Source organism: Castor canadensis, chromosome 8, assembly GCF_047511655.1.
Source record: "Castor canadensis chromosome 8, mCasCan1.hap1v2, whole genome shotgun sequence".
Classification (NCBI taxonomy): Eukaryota; Metazoa; Chordata; class Mammalia; order Rodentia; family Castoridae; genus Castor; species Castor canadensis.
Window position 1 is genome coordinate 41248794 of NC_133393.1, and position 10862 is coordinate 41259655.

The 10862-nt window shown below is 40.0% G+C and overlaps 1 non-coding gene across 1 annotated transcript; it reads left to right on the forward strand.

Moving 5' to 3' along the window:
- The first annotated feature begins 5700 nt into the window (after positions 1-5700).
- On the forward strand, positions 5701-5834 carry LOC141410629 (small nucleolar RNA SNORA51). The gene has a single exon (XR_012435464.1). It is a non-coding gene; the product is annotated as a small nucleolar RNA SNORA51 (small nucleolar RNA).
- Positions 5835-10862: the final 5028 nt, after the last annotated feature.

Below are 10862 nucleotides of genomic sequence, written 5' to 3' on the forward strand. Positions count from 1 at the left end.
TTCCATTTCATCTTATTATATACAATTCCCTTTCCTTCCCCCAAAGATGATAGAAGGGACAAAACACTCCCTGAACAGATGGTGTAAAGAGTGAGTGGCTACTCTATAAATTACAGCTTAATAGCCAGGGTTGAAGGAAGAACTCCAATGTGTGAAGCAACCAAAAAAGAAAAAATGGAGAGGAAGGACAAGGAGAAACAAACACATCCAGGCTTTTCATTATGCTCCATGCATAGAAAAAAATTCCAGTGTGAACCGTCTACTTTTCTCTCCTCCATGTTTGTCCCCAAGGTTCCACACCTTTTGTTATTCATACCCTTGTGTAATTCCCTTCCCATCAGTGTGGGCGGAGCCCATAACTAGCTTCTATCCAAGAGAACATGGATAATGGGAATGTCACTTCTGTGATTCTGATGTGTATGATCATAACATCCAGCATTCTTGGAGACTCCCTTGCTGTTTTAGTAAAGCAAGTGACTGTGTAGTGAGTTACCCTATGGATGGGCCCACATGTGAAGGAACTGAGGGTTGCCTCCAGCTAACAGCCAGAATGAACCTTAGGTCATTAGACCTGAATTCTGCCAATACGAGCTTGGAAGTGCATCCTTCCCCATTTGAACCCTTAGATAAGACCACAGCCCAGCTGACACTTTGTGAGACTTTAACCCAGATGACTCAACTAAGCCATGCCAGGCTCCTGACCCACAAAAACTGTAAGCTAACAAATGTGCACTTATTTTAGCTGCTAAATGTGTGGCAATCTGTCACATAACATCTGATGGCTAATACATGTGGATATATATATTCACTAGCCCTCACTGAGAAGGCGTAGCAGTGAGCACACCTCACATGACATTTTCAACTAAAAGGAACCATGGCTCCTTGGAGAACTGGCTGATTCTAGGACTACTGCCAGATGAGTATGGAATATTTTGTTGTGCCAGAAAGTAAGGAAGTACTCAAAGAATGATAGGACATGTCAAAAGGATATGGAAACCAGCAAGGAGGGGCTCCCACTAGCCTACTCAACGACTAGGTGAGCATCAACATAAATGAGCATAGTGATGGATTAAAAATCTATTGAAAAAAAAAGGAAACCACCAGGCCATAGAGCTATAAGTAAAAAGAAGACATTGAAAGTTTGATGAAGAGTGAGATATCTAGATCATTTCAAGGTAACTTTCCACAAAAATATTTGTTCATTGCAAAAAAGAAAAGATAAACTTTGTAATGGAGAAACTTGGCATCTACTACCTTTGTTAAGTGGTTAAAGTTAACATCATCAATAACAGAACACAATGAAATCATGTGATACCTGATAGGATGCACTGGGAACACAGAGACATTTCTACAATATTCCAGCACAAGATGCATAGCTTGAATCTAATCAAGAATAAATAGCAGTATAGTTTGGTGCAAGGGGCTCATATTTGTCATCCTAGCTTCTTAGGAGGCTGAAATGGGAAGGATTGTGGTTCCAGGCCAGCCCATGCAAATAATTTCAAGATCCCATCTCCAAAATTAACCAGAGCAAAATGGACCGAATGTGTGGCTCAAATAGTAGAGTGCCTATTTTGCAACCATGAAGTTCTGAGTTTAAAACCCCAGTCTCACCAAAAAAATTTAAAAAATTAAAAATAATAAATAGCAACAAAACCAAATTAAGAGACACTATAAAATAAGGCCTTAGTCTTCAAAAGTGCCAAAAGTACCAGGATCAGGGAAGTCAAGGAGAGGCTTGAGAAACTTCCAGGGCTATAGACACATGATGACTATCTGCAATGCATGACTTTGAACTGAATCCGTCGGCTGTAAATAATGTTGAAGATTAGAGGATAGACATGTACCAGTGTCAGTAAGAATTCCACAAAGGTGTTAGGGCAGTGTGTCAGCAACTTGCTCTCTTATACTCAGTAAAAAAAAGTTCTTTGAACTATATTTCCACCTTCTCTGTAACTTTGTGATTGTTTCCAAATAAAATAATAAAAGAAAGGAAAAAGAAGAACTGCTAGTCTAGTGGTTCTCAAAGTGTGGTTCCCTAGACCAGCAGCTGCAACACTAGCTGGAAAGTTGTTGAAAATACAGATTCTTGGGTGCCACCCCAGATCCATTCTTTAGATGACTGTGATGTGCTTTGAAGTTTGAGAACCACTGTCCTGGCCCATTCATCCAGGACTGAAAAAAAATATGGAAAATCATTTCTTAGGAGAGTATGACTCCACTATTGAACACAAATAAGATTGGTCTTTAAAAATTCCTGCCCCCTATTTCAATGGATAACCCACGCTAAAGCTGACAAAGTTGGTGCTAAGAAAAAAAAAAACAGAATAATAAACCTTCAGAGCCATTTTAGAAAAAGAATGGAACTGCTATTTATTGAGAACATGCCATATGCCAGGTTTCATGATAGGTTCTTTTCCATACGAAAGAAAATCTATCATTTTTTCAGGACAGCCTCTAGTAATTCAGAAACTTTAATTGACCAGAATCCTTCACCCTGACTCAAGAAATATTGTAACTTTATAGAAATCTACTCAGCAAACATCTATTGGTTGCTTGCTATGTGTCATGCATGAGTAAGAGAAGTACTGAAGATTCACTTACATAGTGTTCAGTGCCTATGACAAAAACCTTTATAGCCCATGTAATTGATTATTTTTTTGGGAATCTAACCCAAGGCCTAGTACGTGCAAGGCAAGTGCTATACCCCCAGCCCTGTAGTCTTTTGTTTTACATAACAAAAAATTGAGACAAAATTCAAATACCATATAATTTATCCATTTAATGCATACAATTCAATGTTTTTAGTATATTCACAAAGTTGTACAATTATCACCATAATTAGAACATTTCACCACCCCAAAAAGAAATCTGTATCTACTAACAGTCACTCCCCATTTCTTCCCCACCTCTACCTCACTTCCCACCCATGCTCCTGGAAAGCACTAATCAACTTTTGGTCTTTATGGCTTTTCTTACTCTGGATATTCATATAAATGGAATCATCAAATACGTGGTCTTTTGTGCCTAGCATCCCTACCTTAGCACAATATTTTCAAGGTTCTTCCATGTTGTAACATTGCTCAGAATTTCATTCCTTTATGTTGTCATATAATATTCCCATGTGGCTATGCAACATTTGATTCATCCATTCATCCATTGATGGATATTTGGATTGTTTCTACTTTTGGGCTATGATGAAAAATGCTGCTATGAACATTTGTATACAAAGTTTTGTGTGGACATCTGTTTTCATTTCTCTTGGGTAGACACTTAAGAGTAGAATTGCTTGGTTGTAAGGTAACTGTGTTCAAGCCTGTGAGGAAATGCTGTGCTGTTTAATACCAGCAGTGTATGTGTCTCAGGGCTCCAATTTCTTCATATCCTCTCTAACACTTGTATGTGTGTCATCTTGCCTCATAAATTTACCTGTGAACAATTCACTCTTAGAATGAAAAACCACTGGATGAGTAGAAAGACCTGGAATCGAACATTTTAAAACCAGTTTATTGTATCATCAGGAAATGTTGAATTCACCACGAGACACAGGGCACTGTAACAGGAAACAGACTCCCCTAAGGTATTTTTCCTATTAAGTCAATGGGGCCCCTGTGACTCAGATTTCCCTGGTAAGCAAGGAGTATCTTAAAATCTTGAGGTTTGGTTCTCCAGGCAGGGCATGTGACTGGCGAATCTGGTGCTTCAGTTTACCTACAGTAGGCAGGGACAAGTTGGGCTCCTCAGTGACCCAGACACATAAAACAGAGCCAGGACACGGGTAATTGACCTGAATTTCCAGTTCTGGGTTCAGAACCAGCCTTTAGGCCACCCATTGACCAGCTGTGACCCACAGAAGTGTTTTGTTTGGCCTGTGTTGTATCTCACACAATTTGATTTAAAATTCCTTTATGCTCTCCAGTCTGTTATTATAGTGTACCTAATGTGGTTCGCTCTTTTGTGGGAGTTGTCTAACTCCAGGAGGTATTTGAATTTGCAGTTCCTGCTTGGGATAGTGCCTTAGCTATATTGTCAAAGCCCAGGCAATTTTCAAATGGAATATCATAGGAACCTGATCTAGCACTCCTACCCTAGCCCACAATGTTCTGCTGATGAGGTCAAAGCATAAAGACGTAGCATTAGACATCCAATGGTTAAAACATAGCAGCCCAAGCTGCGGCAGCCACAGTGATCCTCTACAGCATCCTTAAAGGTAACTTTATGGCATTCATGCGTCTGTCAGTCTGTCAGTGGAGCAGCCACTTCAGTTCATACCCCGATCATAAAATTACTTTTCCACTAACCAGACTGCTTAGATAACACCTTCTTTTACTGCAAGGTTCTCAGAGAAGAGAAAGTGCTTTATGTCTTACGGAAAAGTACATTCAAATGAAAAGTATTACAGTTTTGATGAGGGAAATGTCACTTTGGCTTCCACAATACACAGAATATTTAATCTTTTAACAGCTTTGTCCCAGGACCTGAAAGACTTCAAGGTATACATATATGTATGTTAGTTTCCTAAGGCTTGTTAGTTTCCTAACAAGTTGCCACAAGCTTGGTGGCCTGAAACAATGGGAGTTTATTCTCATAGTTCTGGAGGCTACAAGTTATCACAGTGTCATTGGCAAAGTCCATTCTCTGCTTCTTCGAGGTGCTGGTGGCTGTGCTATTCCTTGGTTTATGACTGCTCCCTCTTCATATGACCTTCCTCGCTGTGTGTGTCTTCTCTCTTCTGCCTTTCTCAAATTTCCTCTGTTGTAAAGACACTTGTAGACTGGGGAAGTGGCTCAAGTGGGCAGCCCTGCATTCAACACCTAGTACTGAAAAAAAAAAAAAGAAAGAAGGCATTTGCAAAGATTCTTTTTCCAAATAACCTCACATTCACAGGCTTTAGGTATCTGATGTGGACATCTTTTGGGTCTTCCAGTGTGTGTGTGAGTGTGTGTGTATGCGCTCTAAATCCCATGAAGACAAAGGAATGTACCTATTCGAAAAGTCTAATTAGAAGAGCTGGGCGTGGTGGTATATGCCTGTAATTCCAGCATTCGGGAGGCTGAAGCAGGAGGATTCCGAATTCCAGGCATCCTAGGCTACATAACACAACCTTGACTCAAAAAAAAAAAATCTGACCAGGAAATACTTGTACACTTATACTCACATTGCATCTTAGAAGCGATACAGAAGGTTTTGACATCATTTTGCCAAGGGCCAATGGCATGGCATGTGTACTGAGGTTAGTGCATGGCATAGAAATATGCGACCATTCAACATTCAATGTCAGCATGGCTTTGCTCTTCTATGTTAGTGTCGGCTGCTCTCATTATGCTTACTGAATTTTATGGGATGGCATAAGGATTCTATGGCCTGGGTCTCTTAAGAATGTCAAAGATCTAAGCCACGTGCTGGTGGCTCATGCCTATAAGACTGAGATGGGGAGGATCGCAGTTCTAGGTCAGTGAGACCTCATCTTAATGGGAAAAAAGCTGAGTGTGATATTTCACACCTGTCATCCCAGCTATGGTGGGAAGCATAAAATAGGAGGATTCTGGTCCAGGCCAGCCTGGGCAAAAAGCGAGACCCAATTTTCAAAGTAATCAGAGTAAAAAGGGCTGGAGGTGTGACTCAAGCAGTAGAGTGTCTACCTTGAAAGCACAAAGCTCTGAGTTCAAACCCTAGTACTACCTTAAAAAAACAAAAAGAGGCCTCCTGGTGCTTACCACAGGCTGTGCTCCTAACATTGACTATACAGATAAAGAGGTGTAAAAGTAAACCTACCCCACATGCACTTCAACCAGGCCCTGTGGTTGGTCTGTATTGGGAGTGGGAAGACATGAGGTGGGAAGAAAAACAAAACAAATAAAACAATGTCAAAATGTCAAAGATCTGTTTACCTACACCAAGTTTTCACATGGATAATGGCATAACGCCAGACTGGAAACTCCACAGAAAATTCCACTCTTTTTTAAATAACTGATGTCTATTTCTAAGTTAAATTTTTGTAGAATAAGTCAGTTTCAGTGGATGCAGACAATACTAAAGAAGTCTTGCTGCTTTTCAAGATACAGGTGTTCTGACATCTTTGAAATATTGCAATTTTGGAAAGTCTCACATATGGCTGAGCATATTTTTCCTATGTATCTTTGAAGGCCTGTAAGGAAAACAAACAAAAATATTTTAAAAAATTAATTACCAAGCATAAAATGGTCAATAGCCATAATGAAAGAAATAATGATCTGTGAAATAAATTGCTTTATGACATTACTTTAAATTTATGTACTTAGATCACAAATTAGGCCTTGTACCTTCTTTGTGGACTATCATGATTAAAAAAATTGTATCAATTATTTCCATGCTATAACCTACATACAAAGAAACTTGTAGAATTAATACATTTTACTTATGACAATGGGTTAGGCTGGAGAATTCCCTTTTCTGTGACAATAGAAAAACACCAATGACAGTTTTTTGAGACAGGATCTTGCTATGTAGCTCAAGCTGGCCTTGAATTTACAATCCTCCTGCCCCAGCCTCCTGATTGCTAGGATTACAGGCATGTACTATGGCATTTTTGTCTCAATTACAGCACTTTTCATATTCTACCCTGAAAAGCTGGCTGTGTAAGTAACTTTCTTTCTACAAAACTACAAACTTCTTGATGACAAAGACATTAAGTTCCTTCAAAAATAATTTTTTTTTCTAGGGGCTAGGGCTATACCTCAGCAGAAGGGCATGCACCAAGTCAGGTGTGGGTCAATCCCCACCAAGCTCTCGGATCAATACCCAGCACCAAACACAAGCAAGCAAAACAAAACACTAGTTTTCCCTAGTGTTTGCCTAGCACTATGTATTGCATTTAATAGGCACTTAGTAGGTGATGAATGGAATGCAGTCCACTTTTTGGGTTAAAGAGAATGGTTTGTAAGGACATAGTCCTATTATAACCCCATGACATCTGGGACATGGGTAGCTACTTATCATTGACCTACCAGACAACCATTTTCTCCTCTTTTTTTCCTATACTTGCTACTTTTGTCTTTTATTTTCCTTTTCCCTGTCTCTCATCTCTTAATATGGCTTTGGTTGCTTGGACACTATAGCATCCACTGAACCCATAGGTTTTTCTCACAGTTTCATCAAGAACTAGACAATTGGCTGGGCACCAGTGCCTTATGCCTGTAATCAGGAGGATGGTGGTTCGAAGCCAGCCCAGGCAAATAGTTCATGAGAGCCTATCACAAAAACACAAAAATATCAACGCAAAAAAAACGGCTGGTGGAGAGTGGCTCAAGTGGTACAGTGCCTGCCTAACAAGCATGAGAGCCTGAGTTCAAATCCCAGTACACCAAAAGACCAAGAAAAAGAACTTGACCTTTGATCCAACAGCACCAGGGAGGAAATGAATTCTGCTCTGCTCCCTGTTGTTACCCCATTTTGAACGTACTTTGTGTGTCAGCAAACAGGAAACAAGAAAGAGGGGACCCAAACATCAGTGTGGAAGGGAAGATACCGATTTGGGCAAATGAAAGAAGAGCTCTGGTAGACTAGAAAAAAATAAGAGGAAAATCAAAAGAAGAGTGAGATTCTATTAACTATCAAATAAAAGTTAGTGCAGGGTATTGCAGCCAAAATTGTAAAATTTTTTGTCCAAATTCTTCAAGAACAGATGAATATAACACACAGTTTTGTCTAAATTTAACTTTCGGTTTTTCACATAGATTAAATTTCATGAACACCAAATTATAACCATTTTTTACAGACATGAATATGAAATAGTACATTTGCATAATCCCATGTGATTCTCTAAACTTTTTTTGCCCTGAACCCTGAACCCTAAGAGGTCTCTTAGTTTGTGGCAATAGCCAGCCCCACCTTTATGTTCTATGCAAGACAGCACACTAATGTTTATGTAGTGTCCTCCCTCATTAGACCTTTGTTAACCTGCCCCAGGACTTTTCTCAAGAGCAACAAGTGGCCTCAATCTCTGCTGCTCAAGACTGATCATGGACTCACAGCGGCAGCTGCATCTGGAGTTCCTCTCCCTTTTTCTCGTTCCCTCCCTAGAGCCTAATATGAGGTTCCATACATAACAGCTGTTTAGTAAATGCTAACTGAAAACTAACCCCTGCTTGGACCCCCTTCCTACTTCAGTTTTCTTGCATTGTTCAGTCATTTGCCATCCAATTTAATTTGTCCCTTATGAGCTGCAGAAATATCCTGACTCCATTCACATGTGGCGGCACTCAGGATACACACAGCACACACAGAACTTGAATTTGGGATTTCATCAATAGACTTGGTCTCATTATTTAGTGTTGAGAATGACTTATCTTGACTGTTTATATAATGATCTAGAACAGGGGTTACAAACCATATCTGGTGGGCCAAATCCAGACCACTTCCTATTTCTATAAATAAAGTTTTAATGACACACAGTCACACCCATTTGGTTGTGTATTGTCAGAGGCTATTTTTCATCCATAATGGCAAAGTTGAGTAGTTGCAGTAGTCGCCATATGGTCCACAGAGTCTAACATATTTACTATTTAACTCATTGCAGAAAATGTTTGCCAATCCCTGGTCTAGAAGTTATATTTAATGAAGATGCGGCAAGTGTTATCCCTTGGAGTCACTGGAACTTATAACAACAGTGTGATAGGCAGCTTTCACTGATGGCCTTCAATGGTCCCCATCTTCTGGGTATAAAGGATCTTGTGTAATACCCTCCCTTGGGTGTGAACTGGACCTAACAACAGATTGCAGCAAAAGTGATGGGATGTCACTTCTGTGGTTAGATTACAAAGACCATGATTTTTGTCCTGGCACTCTTCCCTTCTTGGTTTGCACTATTTGATAAACAAGCTACCATGTTGGAGAAACCCAAATGGCAAGCCACTGAGGACCACTTCTGGTCAACTGCTAGCAAGGAAGTGAGGACCTGAGTCCAATTGCCCTTGAGAAACTGAATCCCGTCAACAACCACACCTGTGAGTTTGGAAGTGGGTCCTTCCCCCCTCAAGTCTTGAGATGACTGTAGCCCCAGCAGACACCTTGAACACCAAAGAGAGGCTCTGAAGCAGAGGACCCAGGGAAGGTATACCAGATACCTGCTCCACAGAGACTGTGGATAATCAATGGTATGTTAAGCCATGACATTTGGGAGTGATTGTTATGCAGCAACTGATAACGAATACAGACCCATACTATAGATCTTGGCACACATTGCCACAATATTTTCCAGTACTTGGAAGGATATTGTCATGGATGGACATATATACTAAAACAAGCAGGCCAGAGTCTGAACCTCTTTCCTAGGACAGAAAGTCCTCTACTGTGGGCATCAGTGGCCCTTGTCCCACATGACAATATGTTCTAAACTTGTTCATGTCAGACCATGCATAGAAAATGATAAGAATGCAAAGTACTCTCTGTGTACATGAATTGCTCACTGCCAACAAGATCAGCTCTGGGGACTTCAGCCACTTCAGGACTACCCTTGGCTGAACATATCCTAAATTTAGCATCCCTGATAACTGGATAAACTGGCAACTGCTGCTTGTTGGTAGTCCCAGGCATCGGCATGCAATGTAGGCCTGGTCAACTTTGAAGCTTGAGTGAGTGGTGTGAAAATTAGTAGTCAGAGAGTCCATGAGGTAAAGGTGGTATTTGGTGGTGATTTCTGTGATCAGTGGTGGGGCTCTGGCCTGCCCTCCCTTGACCTTTGCATGTTTCCCTACCTGTTTGTCCAGCCTTGTGGTCAATTCTGAGAACCATCCAATATCTTTTCAGCAAGTTCTTTGTCTGCTTAAGACAGCCAGATTGGCTACAATTATTTTCTGAGAAACCCAGCAAATAGATAGGCACCAGGCTAATGGATTTTTTACCATTTATATCTCTATGTACAACTATAATATTTAATAATTAAGTTTATTTTTAATTATCCATTTTAATTTTCTACCAGAGGAACATTTTATGATTTTCTTTCATGTCTTTTCAATAATGATTTGGACAGTGCTATAATTATTGTATATCCCTTTTTTCACTTAGTACATCATGGTATTTTTTCCATGTCTTCAAAACCACATTTTTAAAGGGCTGCAAAATATTTGTTTCAGCCTGTGCCTGTTCAAGAGGCCTGAAGGGAGTGGACTAAAATTGGGGCTGGGATCCACTAAGTCAAAAGGAAGGGGTGGCTTTTTATAACTGGTTAGCTTTCTTCTGGGAATTCAACTGCCAGAAGGGATGCCTTTACAAGAAAACATTCCCACAAATATGCTGTATGTGGCCCTAGTCTCATTAAGTGGGTTTAGGATAATTTCTTCAATTAGTCCCTTCATGTTGGGACATGTTGGGGATTTAATTTGCTTCCATGTTTTACTTACCATTAATACTTCTTAATGAACATTTTTAGGCCCTCCACATTGAGATTTTGTTGCTTGGTTTTTATTTTTTGAATAGAGAGGAGTCAAAGGGCACGAACACCTTTGTGTCTCTGTACATGCACCAAGTGTGTGACTTTCAAAAATGACGTTATCAATGTTCACGATGTCCTTTGGAATGAGAAAACGCTCATTTCACAGTGTCCTTCCCCACAAGTGACACTAACTTCTTGAGGCTGCTTGTTTGGAGGACAACTAGTTCTCCTATAAAAAGCATCCAACAAAATTTCAGATGACTCTATTCCCTTAACGGTTTCTAGAATATATAAAAATGTTCTAGTAGTTTCTAAATATGCTGACAGAAAAATAGTACACTTTCCTAAGTAAAATCTTGGTGACTATTTCAAGAGGTGTGATGAGGCTTGTAGCTCACTTATTCTACCATGGCTATCCTACCTTTAAATAGCTTGGCTTACAATGGACTCA